We start from the raw sequence: 10,642 nt of genomic DNA, 5'->3' as shown, positions 1-10,642 counted from the left end.
CACCGTGTGGTGAATTCCGTGTGTTGATTTGTGTTTCGATTTGCTTCGTCTCGATAGAGTTCCGCAACGTGCCGGATTGTGAGGACCCGTTCGACTACGTCGGTTCGTCTGCTTCACGGAGGCATTCTTCTTCCAAGCGGGATCTCAGGCAAGATGACCATTTCCCCAGATACCATTACTATCATTGCCATGCTAGTTTTACCGTTTCTACCGTTTATGTCTCGTTGTCTACCACGTGTTAAATATCAGCCTCTCAACAATGCCATGAAAACCTTCAACCTGTTCAACATAGCAAACCACTGATTGGCTATGTTACTGCTTGCTTAACCATGTTGTTAGCGTTGCTAGTTGCAGGTGTAGTTGCTTCCATGTGAAAACATGGGTTCCTTGTTATATCACCATATTAAATGTCATTTAATTTAATGCACCTATATACTTGGTAAAGGTGGAAGGCTCGGCCTTTCTAGCCTGGTGTTTTGTTCCACCTTTGCCCCCTTAGTTTCGGCTACCGGTGTTATGTTCCATAATTGAGCGCTCCTAACACGATCGGGGTTGTTATGGGGACCCCCTTGATAATTCGTTTTAGATTAAAGCTGGTCTGGCAAGGCCCAACATTGGTACTATTTGCCCAACATAATAATTTGATAATACTGAATTGCATAGGAAGTTAGCGCTACCCAAGGAATAATTCTACATAATACAGGTAGGGCCAGTGCTGATTGTGCTGGTCCAAAACAGAGCACTATGCGGGGCCACCGCGAGGAAACTCGAGGTTTGGCACTCGTACGCGTAGCTTATCCGTCGTGTCCTGAGAACGAGATACGCGGCTCCTATCGGGATTGTCGACACGCCGGGCGGCCTTGCTGGATTAGTTTTACCTTTGACGAGATATCTTGTGCATCGGGATTCCGGTGATGCTTTGGGTAATCTCAAAGTTGAGGTTTTCCACTAAGGAATCCGACGAGATCGCGAGTGTCGTGATTGAGGATTTCTATGCGGCTTGTGGTAATTTGTGATGGACTAGTTGGAGCACCCCTGCAGGGTTAAATCTTTCGGAAAGCCATGCCCGCGGTTATGTGGCAACGTGGAAACTTTGTTTAACAGTGGTTCTAGATAACTCGAAGTTAACTTAATTAAAACTTGTCAACTGTGTGCGTAACCGTGACTGTCTCTTTCGTGAGTTCCTTCTCCGATCGAGGACACGGTGGGGTTATGTCTGACGTAGGTAGGTGTTCAGGATCATTCCTTTGATCATCAGTAGTGTACGACCGTTATGCGTAGAGCTTCCCCCTCTTATTTCTTATACTCGTAAGTTTAGCCAACAAATATATGCTTAGCCGCTGCTGCAACCTCACCACTTAACCATGCCTCACCCATTAAGCTTAGCTAGTCTTGATACCTTTGGAAATGAGATTGCTGAGTCCCCCTGTGGCTCACAGATTACTATAACACCAGTTGCAGGTACAGGTAAAGGTTACTTGACGCGAGCGCATTGATTGTTTATTTGGAGTTGCTTCTTCTTCTTCTTCTTCATCGATCTAGGATGGGTTCCAGGCCGGCAGCTTGGGATAGCAAGGATGGACGTCGTTCTTCTTTTCTCGTTTGTTTTCGTCCGTAGTCGGACCCTGCTCTTCATCATGATGTTTATGTATTGTACTGTTGTGACTCTGATGTAGCTTGTGGCGAGTGTAAGCCAATTCTATATATATATATATATATATCTTCTTTTCAGTACATGTACTTGTAACGATATCCATTCTTGCGACACGACGAGATGCGCTTCTATCCCTGACGAGGTCTTCGTGCCAAATTGAGGATAGGGTCACATCTTGGGCGTGACACTTTTGTTCCTGCTTGCTCTGTGGCTTACTGTGGTTGTTTCCGACAATAGTTGGCGAAATAGACGGAGTACTCGTAGTTGGACTAGAAGACCTCAAAGACCCCGGAGACCTATTTGAGCAAGGCAAGCAGCCCTTTGACCATGCCTGAGAAAATATTTTATGCATGCCATGATGATTACTTTATTTCGATGCATATGATCATGAATAGATCGGTAACCCCTCGGCATGGTGTTACCGATGCCTCCTGTGGAGCACTTGGATTTGAGCATGCCCTTACCATCTATGAGGGTCACACTGATGAAAAGTTGACAAGTAGATAGTAGTGCTACGCATAGGATGAGCATATGCATGGGGATGGTAACACAGAGCTGGTTACAAAGACTTTTCAAAAACGATGCCACTAATGCCCGAGGGTGGTGGTGTTGAGATGGTGACCACTTGAGAAAGAAGTGGTGTATCAAAAAAGGTTTTTTGTGTGTGGTTTCGGAAATGGGATTAGATTTAAGATTTGCGGACCATCCCAACCTTACATGTGCGACCACGATACCTTAACATGGGAACGGGGCTTTGTTGATTACTCTGGTTGTGCTAGCAAAGAGCCCACATTACTAGTGGCGGGAGTGATATGGTCACTCTTGTGACGGGGTCGTGCTAGGTAGGGCGACTATGTCGTTTTTACGTGTTCCGGGCACACTGTTGGTCCCTGCATGGATGATACGGTCTAGAGTTGGTGCTCGTAAGATGTACATCATGTGGGATGGGTACCAATCAAGTGGATTCTTTGTCTAGTGTCCCCAGGGGAAAGGCATTGTTCGGGTACCAATCTCGGGTATGTTATATACGACGAGTCGTGGATGACACAGAAGTTTCATGAATCTCGTGGGTACAACGTGCAACCTCTATAGAGTGTAAAACTATTCGAATAGCCGTGTCCACGGTCTAGGATAGTTGGGTAATCCCGCTTAAACTACATCCAGTCGTTCCTGCATAAACCAAGTGTGAGTGTGTGTGTGGTTGAGAAAGATGATACTGTCAAGTCCAGTGACTTGGCATGGATGGTGAACATGAGGTGTTCAGTCCTCATAATATATGTTGATGTCCGTAACCTGTTCTTATGGTTACCATTTACCTTGTGATGCATGATCATATAAACACTTGACCATGTTGCCGCATTTAAGGACAAACTTGCTTTTCACAAAAGGTCGCATACTCGTGCTATATCCTATTTCATTATTGCCTTGTTCCACATCATGGGTTGCTTGCAAGTACATTCAAAGTACTCATTGGCTTGCCACTGGTTATTTCATTGACCATGTAAGAGAGAACATGAGATGGTGTAGAGTACCTTGGTGACGTTCATGCGAACTAGGACGCTTCCCAGTCAGAATGCGTGTAGGTTAAGGCTGATGGCATGGGTTCACGCTTTCGACTAGTAATTCCGCTACTGGTCAAGTTTGGTGTGTTGGCCTTCAAGGCCCTATCTATGTGAGACTGGACCACAGTGGTCATTAATTGTATCAAACGGTATGTAAGGATATAAGACTCTTGTTATTCAGTTTATGTGTGTTCACTGAGCATTGATCTCTAGGATCACTGAGCACGTTCATTCAGCGATCCTGACCCGTAAGTCGAGGTCCCCACAAATGGTCATGTATATATGCATCACGTTAATAAATAAGTAGTGTGACTCTTGCCTGCATGTACTACTATACTCCACTCATCGACTGCTATCCAACATGCATCTAGAGTATTAAGTATCAAACAGAGTAATGCGTGGCGCAAGATGACATGATGTAGGCAAAGTAAGACAAGGAATATGTTCAAACCCTATCGTTTTATCCTTATTGGCAACAATACAGTACATGTCATGTTCCTTTGTCTCACTAGGATTGAGCACCACAAGATTGAACCCATCACAATGCACCATTCACACGGAAGATAAATCAATTTAGTTGGCCACACCAAAGTGATAGGTCGGAGAGAATTACGGACCTATATGTATCATGCATATAAGAATTCAGAGAAGACACAATATATATTCATGAATAATCTGGTCAGAAACTTACAATTAATCAGATCCCAACAAACACACCGCAAAATAGGATTACATCGAATAGATCAAAGCGGGAATCACGATGACCTTTGTATTGAAGATCAAAAAGAGAGAAGAAGTCATCTATGTACTAGCTATGGACCCGTAGGTCTGTGGTGGACTACTCAAACATCATCAAGGAGGCATCAAGATTGATATAGATGTCATAAAAGTTGTCTCAAATGAGCCCCAAAACCCTCACTATATATAGGAGGAGAGGGAGGAGGGTGCCCACCCTTAGGGTTTCCCACCCTAAGGGGTGCGGCAGCCCATCTAGGGCAAGGGGCGGCGGCCAAGGGTGGAGAAGTGGTGGCGCCCTAGGGTGGGCTAGCCCACCACGCCTAGGGTTAGCCCACTACCCTCTCTCTTGCGCCTTGGGCTAAAGGTGGTGGCGCACCATCCCACTTATGGCCTGGTTCCCATCCACTTTTGGCCCAAATACCCTTTCGTGGCTTGCGTCCCTTCCCGGTCGACCCCGGAACCCTTCCGGTGGTCCCGGTACATTACCGGTGTCGCCAGAAACACTTCCAGTGACTAATTCCTCACTTTTTATATATAAATCTTTACCTCCGGACCATTCTAGAACTCCTCGTGACGTCCAGGATCTTATATGGATCTCCGAACAACCTTCGGTAACCACGTACACTATTCCCCTATAACCCTAGCGTCATCGAACCATAAGTATGTAGACCCTACGGGTTCGGGAAACATGCACACATGACCGAGACACCTCTCCGGACAATAACCAACAACGGGGTCTGGATATCCATGTTGGTTCCCACACGTTCCTCGATGATCTCATCGGATGAACCATGATGTCTAGGATTCAATCAATCCCGTATGCAATTCCCTTTGTCTACCCGTACGATACTTGCCCGAGATTCGATCATTGGTATCCCTATACCTTGTTCAATCTTGTTACCGGCAAGTCTCTTTACTCATTCCGTAACACATCATCATGTGGCTAACTCCTTAGTCACACTAAGCTCAATATGATGATGGATTACCGAGTGGGCCCCGAGATACCTCTACGTCACACGAAGTGACAAATCCCAATCTCGATTCTTACGACCCAACCAATACTTTTAGAGATACCTGTAGTGCACCTTTATAATCACCCAGTTATGTTTGTGACGTTTGATACGCCCAAATCACTCCTACGGTATCCGGGAGTTGCATAATCTCATGGTCTAAGGAAATGATACTTGACATTAGAAAAGCTTTAGCAGACGAACAACACGATCTAGTGCTATGCTTAGGATTGGGTCTTGTCCATCACATCATTTCCCAATGATGTGATTGTTGGAAATATGCCCTAGAGGCAATAATAAAGTGTTTATTATTATATTTCCTAGTTCATGATACTTGTCTATTATTCATGCTATAATTGTATTAGTCGGAAACCGTAATACATTTGTGAATATATAGATCACAATGTGTCCCTAGTGAGCCTCTAGTTGGCTAGCTCGTTGATCAATAGATGATCATGGTTTCCTGATCATGGACATTGGATGTCATTAATAATGGGATCACATCATTGGGGAATGATGTGATGGACAAGAGCCAATCCTAAGCATAGCACTAGATTGTGTTGTTCGTCTGCTAAAGCTTTTCTAATGTCGAGTATCATTTCCTTAGACCATGAGATTGTGCAACTCCCGGATACCGTAGGAGTGCTTTGGGTGTACCAAATGTCACAACGTAACTGGGTGATTATAAAGGTGCACTATGGGTATCTCCGAAAGTGTGTGTTGGGTTGTACGAATCGAGACTGGGATTTGTCACTCCGTGTGACGGAGAGGTATCTCTGGGCCCACTCGGTAATCCATCATCATATTGAGCTCAGTGTGACTAAGGAGTTAGCCATAGGATGATGTGCTACGGAACGAGTAAAGAGACTTGCCGGTAACGAGATTGAACAAGGTATGGGGATACCGACGATCGAATCTCGGGCAAGTTATATACCGGTAGACAAAGAGAATTGTATACGAGATTGATTGAATCCTTGACATCGTGGTTCATCCGATCAGATCATCGAGGAAAATGTGGGAGCCAACATGGATATCCATATCCCACTATTGGTTATTGATTGGAGAGGTGTCTCGGTCATGTTTGCATGCTTCCCGAACCCGTAGGGTCTACACACTTAAGGTTCAATGATGCTAGGGTTATAGGGAGATAGTGTACGTGGTTACCGAAGGTTTTTCGGAGTCCCAGATGAGATCCCGGACGTCACGAGGAGCTCCGGAATGGTCCGGAGGTAAAGATTGATATATAGGATGTGAGGTTTTGGACACCGGAAGTGTTTCGGGTGTCACCGGTAACGTACCGGGACCACCGGAAGGGTTCCGGGGGTCCACCAGGAGGGGCCACCAGCCCCAAGAGGCTTCATGGGCCAAAAGGTGGAAGGGGAGCAACCCAAAGTGGGCTGGTGCGCCCTCCCCTCTCAGCCCAAGGCGCAAGGAGAGGTGGAGGGGGCAAACCCTAGGCGCAGAGGGGCCCAAGGCCCACCTAGGGCGCCGCTCCCCTCTCCACCTTGGCCGTTGTCCCTCTGTGTTCCATCTAGGGCTGCCGCCACCCCTAGGTAAAGAACCCTAGGGGTGCGCACACTCTCTCCCTCCCTCCTATATATACTCAAGGCTTGGGGCTGATTTGAGACACGGAAACTCTCTCTCTCGGTGCAGCCCTACCCCTCTCTCTCGTCGTCCTCCGCATAACTTGGCGAAACCCAGTCGGAGAACCACATAGCTCCACCTCCACCATGTCATCGTGCTGCCGGAGCTCTCCCTCAACTTCTCCTCTCTCCTTGTTGGATCAGGAAGGAGGAGACGTCACCGGGTTGTACGTGTGTTGAACGGGGAGGTGTCGTGTTTCGGCACATAGATAGGAATCCACCACGATCTGAATCGCTACGAGTACGACTCCATCAACCGCGTTCATAGTAACGCTTCCGCTTAGAGATCTTCAAAGGTATGAAGATGCTCTACCCCTTTGCTCGTTGCTGGTTTCTCCATAGATAGATCCTTGTATGGCGTAGGAATTTTTTTGAAATTACTACGATCCCCAACAGTGGCATCCGAGCCAAGGTTCTATGCATAGATTCTATGCACGAGTAGAACACAAAAGTTGTGGGCGCTGATTTATCAATTTGCTTGCCTTTACTAGTCTTATCTTGATTCGGCGGCATTGTGGGTTGAAGCGGCCCGGACTGACTTTACACGTACGCTTATGTGAGACTGGTTCCACCGACTGACATGCACTAGTTGCATAAGGTGGCTAGCGGGTGTCTTCTATCCCACTTTAGTTGGATCGGATTCGGTGAAGAGGGTACTTATGAAGGGTAAATAGCATTGGTATATCAACGTTGTGGCTGTCATGTAGGTAAGAAACGTTCTTGCTAGAAACCCTAACCAGCCACGTAAAACTTGCAACAACAATTAAAGGACGTCTAACTTGTTTTTGCAGGGTATGCTATATGATGAGATATGGCCAAAAGGATGTGATGTTACATATGTGATGTATGAGATTGATCATGTTCTTGTAATAGGATTCACAACTTGCATGTCAATGAGTATGACAATCGGCAGGAGCCATAGGAGTTGTCTTAATTTATTGTGTGAGATGCAATGCCATGTTGATTACTTTACTTTATCGCTAACGGTTAGCTATAGTAGTAGAAGTAATAGTTGGCGTGATGACTACACGGAGATACAATGATGGAGATCATGATGATGGAGATCATGGTGTCATTCGGCCGGTGACGATAATGATCATGGTGCCCCGAAGATGGTGATCAAAGGAGCAAGATGATATTGGCCATATCATGTCACTGTATGATTGCATGTGACGTTTATCATGTTTTACATCTTATTGCTTAGAACGACGGTAGCAAATATAAGATGATCCTTCATAAAATTTCGAGATATGTATTCCCCTAAGTGTGCACCATTACGAAGGTTCGTTGTTTCGAAGCACCACGTGTTGATCGGGTGTGATAGATTCTAACATTCGCATACAACGGGTGTAAGTCAGTTTACACACGCAGAACGTTTAGGTTGACTCGACGAGCCTAGCATGTACAGACATGGCCTCGAATACCGGAGACCAAAAGGTCGAACATGAGTCATATGGTTGATACAATCAGCATATAGATGCTCACCATTGATGACTAGTCTGTCTCACGTGATGATCGGACACGAGCTAGTCGACGTGGATCATTTGTCACTTGGATGACTAGAGGGATGTCAATGTACGGTGCATGTTTCTTGGTTCAAGGCGGCGTCCTGCCTCGAGGAGGCCAGAGAGATTCTTGGTTGAAGGCTGCGTCGTGCCTCGAGGAGGCCAGAGAGATCGAGTGTGACGATACCGTGAGTGCATACGATCTCGGCAGAGACTATGACCACTTTGCTTTCTACGGTGATGTCGTCGTCCGCCTTCTGTCTCCAGGACCAACTGTCAGCGGATGTACAACTCTGGTGCAACAACCACTCACTCGGCGTCATAAGAAGAACATAGCCGTGACGTCTGATCTTTCATGGGTTGGGCGTGCTGTTGACCTTCCAGACGGTCAAGTCCAAGTCAAATGGGGCGACGGCAGCATGTCAACGGTATGTAGACGAACGTGCAAATATCTTACTAGTACGTATATATGCACCACTACTCGATAGACATAACTGATTTGATGTACATTTCGTTGATTTTCAGGTGTTGCCACATGAGATCATAGTCGTCCATGATGAGAGCTACGCAGAACTGCACGCTGAAATGGGCGATTGGTTGGAGGACAACGGCGCCGATGATGCACCTGGGGAACTGGACGCTCTCCTTAAATTTGCACTTATTATGTCTTATAACTGATCGATGTTTCTCATAAATTTGATTTTAGGACAACTATATCCTAACCCAGTAGAGGATGGCAACATGGAAGAAGGCCCTGATGATCTTTCAAATGAATTCGGGCGTGCTAAGACTTGGTCGTGGGGCTTAGAAGCTGTCATCCGATTAGCCACCCGATTGCCAGCCGAAACGTTGGCTCAAGTCAGGAGGCATTTAGCAAAGTGGTCTTTGCCATCAATATCAGAGTTGCCTATGGCGGGTGAAAATGTCGAAGTGCCTGTTCCTGTATCCAGTAGTGGTGAAAACCTTGCAATGTTACCTAGCATTGCTGCCATGACAAGCAGCGACGCAACTACCGATTGTCACGAGTTTCCGGAGGAAGAGGGGAAGGCCACAAATGCCACTGGTGATGGTGGCGGTTCATTTTGCTTCCCACGCTTTGATACAATGCAGAGCCCGTTGGATCATCATTACCTTGAAGCCATGAACCCACAGGTACACTACTCACTAAAAAAAAGTATTTTTGAAGCCTATTTGTATATATAGAGGTGCATAGCTGAACTATTGCAAAGATTCTACAGATTCATGTATGTAGTTTTGTTTCTTTTTGCGGATGAGATTCATATATGTAGTTAACCAATGTGTTTTTGGAAATCAATTGTAGGACGGCGGCAATGAGAAGGCGTGGGTTAAGACCGTGCAGAAGGAATGGAAAATACTAATGAACGGCTTACCAGGTACGTTACCATTCAAACCTAGCCAGTACTTCCTTCATCCGAAATTTGGTGACGCTTAAACAGATGTATCTATAACACTAAAAAGTGTCTAGATACATCTAATTCCGAACGAAAGGAACAGTGTTTATAGATACATGTGTGTGTATGCATGGAGCTAGCTGTTATCAAAAAAATTCACGTGCACATGCAGAGACCATCTACGTGCGTGCATTTGAAGATCGAATGGACCTGCTTAGGGCGGTGATTGTCGGGGCAAGTGGGACCCCGTACCAAGATGGGTTATTCTTTTTCGACTTGCGACTGCCGTTGTCCTACCCGGCCGCACCACCGCACGTATACTACCACTCCTTTGGCCTCCGCCTCAACCCCAACCTATATGCCTCCGGCACTGTGTGCCTCAGCCTGCTCAACACTTTTCGTGGCGATGGCACCGAGCTCTGGTCCCCGGCAACGTCGACCCTCCTTCAAGTCCTCGTGTCCATCCAAGGCTTGGTCCTCAACAACCAGCCATACTACAACGAGGCAGGCTACGAAGACCTCGTTGGAACGCAGGAGGGCCGCCGCAATGCGCTGCCTTACAACGAGAGGGCATATTTGCTCGCCCTACGGACAATGCTCCACCTGTTACGCCGCCCACCGCATGGATTCGAGGAGTTCATCAAGGACCACCTCCGTCGCCGGGGAAGATTCGTGCTTAAGGCATGTGAGGCATACCTTCAAGGATGCATCGTCGGAACGCTCACTAGTGATGCCAGCCCCACCGAGGAGAATAATGAGTGGTCGTGCTCGACAGGGTTAAGGCTTGCACTCAACAATGTGGTGCCGAGCCGATGAGAGAAGTTGGAGCCGAGGACTAATGTGTTGGTGCGTGATACTAGACCAGCTATATTGTAAATACTTTTTCTGGTTAACTAGTCATCCCTTATGTACATCTCTTTAAGCATGTCATGGTGAAATTTGGATACTTCTTAACCTTTTTTGTTTTGAATAAGTCTACGTCTGGTCAAGTTTTTTTTGTACAACTCTCCTTTTTGGAAAATTTTGGAAATAAATTTGTAAAGTTTTAGTAAATAGTGAACCAACTCTGAACTTTCAGGAATTCGAAATTTTCAAAAAGTTGCGGGTTGAAAATGCAC

The 10,642-nt window shown here is 46.3% G+C and overlaps 1 pseudogene; it reads left to right on the top strand.

Moving 5' to 3' along the window:
• Positions 1-10,340, top strand: part of LOC123408423 — a 36,502-nt pseudogene extending 26,162 nt beyond the window's left edge.
• Positions 10,341-10,642: the final 302 nt, after the last annotated feature.

This window comes from Hordeum vulgare, chromosome 7H (assembly GCF_904849725.1).
Source record: "Hordeum vulgare subsp. vulgare chromosome 7H, MorexV3_pseudomolecules_assembly, whole genome shotgun sequence".
NCBI classification, from domain to species: domain Eukaryota; kingdom Viridiplantae; phylum Streptophyta; class Magnoliopsida; order Poales; family Poaceae; genus Hordeum; species Hordeum vulgare.
The sequence above is the reverse complement of the archived record's forward strand: the minus strand, read 5'-3'. Positions and strand labels throughout refer to the sequence as shown.